The sequence below is a fragment of the Mastomys coucha genome, unplaced genomic scaffold (assembly GCF_008632895.1).
Source record: "Mastomys coucha isolate ucsf_1 unplaced genomic scaffold, UCSF_Mcou_1 pScaffold3, whole genome shotgun sequence".
NCBI classification, from domain to species: domain Eukaryota; kingdom Metazoa; phylum Chordata; class Mammalia; order Rodentia; family Muridae; genus Mastomys; species Mastomys coucha.
Genome location: NW_022196909.1, coordinates 50,720,577 through 50,722,898, shown reverse-complemented (window position 1 = coordinate 50,722,898; position 2,322 = coordinate 50,720,577). Strand labels below are relative to the sequence as shown.

The 2,322-nt window shown below is 39.0% G+C and overlaps 1 pseudogene across 1 annotated transcript in view; it reads left to right on the top strand.

Moving 5' to 3' along the window:
- LOC116074440 overlaps nucleotides 1-2,099 on the top strand; it is a 4,812-nt pseudogene extending 2,713 nt beyond the window's left edge. Inside the window, exon 6 of the transcript XR_004112197.1 lies at nucleotides 2,045-2,099. The product of XR_004112197.1 is annotated as an H-2 class I histocompatibility antigen, D-37 alpha chain-like (transcript). The remainder of the gene's footprint in view (nucleotides 1-2,044) is intronic.
- The last annotated feature ends 223 nt before the right edge of the window (nucleotides 2,100-2,322 follow it).

Genomic DNA, 2,322 nt, shown 5'->3' with positions numbered 1-2,322 from the left:
ACTTAGAAACAACAAATGTCTAAAGCTATTTGTTTTTCCTGTATGCATAATGGGAAGACCTGGAGAGCTCAGGCTACCCCAGCACACCAGGACCCTGTCCCTGAACTTCCCTATTTTCCTTTTCATAGCTATCTTTCCTGGTCCAGTAGGCACTAGGAGACATCTACATCCTGACAGCCCCATGCTGCCCTGAGCTGCAGCTCCAACTTCCACACTGAACATAAGAATCTGAATGTGGGGCTAGAGAGATGACTCAGTGGTTAAGAGCACTGACTGCTCTTCCAAAGGTCCTGAGTTCAAATCCCAGCAACCACATGGTGGCTCGTAACCATGCATACTGAGATCTGATGCCCTCTTCTGGAGTGTCTGAAGACAGCTACAGTGTACTTAAATATAATAAATAAATAAATCTTTTTTTTAAGAAGTTATTCATGTTTAGTGCTTAAAAGTCTGAATGCACAAACAATCTACCATCATAGAAGTACTGGTGGCCAATACAATGCATTAGAACTATGTACAATGCACAATTTAGTATCGAAATCTTTCTACACTGTAGAGTTTTATGAAACTGTTAATGACATCAAGCACTAAGCACTTAAGACACCATTTTTTTTTTGCTACCACACGAAGAATGCCAATGACAGTCCATTTCAACTTGCAGCATCCATCCATTTCTCGTATGAAATTAAGGGATTTTTTTCTACTTATACAATAAAGTTTATCTACACAGTTCTTGATTTTGTTCCATAGCAGCAAAGGCACTGTACATCAGCACACAGACTTAAAAGATCTTTTTAAAGCATTCAAACAAAAAATAATAATAAAAAGGGAGTCACATGTTATAGTTTAACAGCAACAACAACAACATAAAAGATAACACAATGTTTCTGGCACAAAGGCACAGCCTGTGTCTATTTTAGGGACATCCAACTAAGACATGGAAAGAACCAGAGGTAAATAAAGCAAGTCATCATCCGGGAGAGCCTCTCCTTTGTGGCGTTCAGAGGGTGGGCTCTGTGAACCCTCCTCTGCTGGCCTTTGTGTGTGTGTGAAAGACTTGCTTTGCACAGCAGTAGGCAAGCAGTCCTCCCGTACCTGCAGCTCCTAAAGAGCCTGACACAAAACAGCCCGCCATGTCTCATGGCATCACAACTATCCAGAGACACACAGCTCCCTCTGACAGGAAATTTGGCAAAAATATTTAGAAGACATTAAGTTCTCTCTTTGAGGCCCAATTAAATTTTTGATCTGTCTATAATACAATAAAAAAGGAATTAAAAACATATTACAAAGATACTTGTCAACAAGTAAAAAAGAAAAAAAAAGAAAAACATCTAATTATTTTTGTTGAAAGTAATCTAAAGTTATAGATATATTGGTTAAAGTTGCCCAAATAGACTCAAAAGACTAGTACTTGGCCTGTTATATTCTACTTGTTCAAACAGCCAAATTTCCAAATGTCTTTAACATAAGTAGAAAACAAAACAAAACAACCTCATAACAACACAGCACCATATTGCTTCCATGTGTAATTATACATTTCATATCTCTATACAGTCAATAGTTTACATTTAGTGACATTTAAATCAGTGATTTTAAACTTTCCTTTCCTCTCCATTACCAAAAGGGAGGGGTGGAGCATCAAATACAATGCACCTTCATTATCAATGCAGGAGCGGACAGCTTTATTTAGTCAGTCATTGTTAGAAAGCCTTCTTTAAACAAAATAAATATATTACAGATATAATACATAATTAAAGATTCCATTCACTGTTAGGTATTCCATGTTCTTCCAAGTCAATAGCTGAATATTTGGTATCACAGGTTAATGAGTATTCACAATTCAATAGCAAGGAGGAAGTGGGGCTATGGAAGGGGATTAAACTCCACAACTGCAATGAGTATTGGAAATCCTTGGTTTTACAATGGGAGAGGGGTGAACAGAAAAGTACAACAGCACAAAGTGCTATGAGGAGGAGTCCAGTTTGCACGAAGATTTGTCCTTAATAAATAACTTCATAAACCGTAGCTTTCTTGTCCCCAGAGCCAGTGACACTGTACTTGTCATCCACAGAGATGTCACAGCTAAGGACCGATGAGGATTCTTTGGACTGGAATATGCTGGCCCCATAAGGTGTCCTCCAAGCATTCAGAAGGTTGTCTTTTCCAGTGCTTACAAACCATTTGCCACAGTGGCCAAACTTGAGTGACAGCACACAGCTCTCATGAAGATGCAACTGGTATTTGTCTGGCTTGGTGACATGCAACACTTCCACATTGCTATTCTCCATCCCCACTGCAAGCCACTCTCCAGTTGGGCAA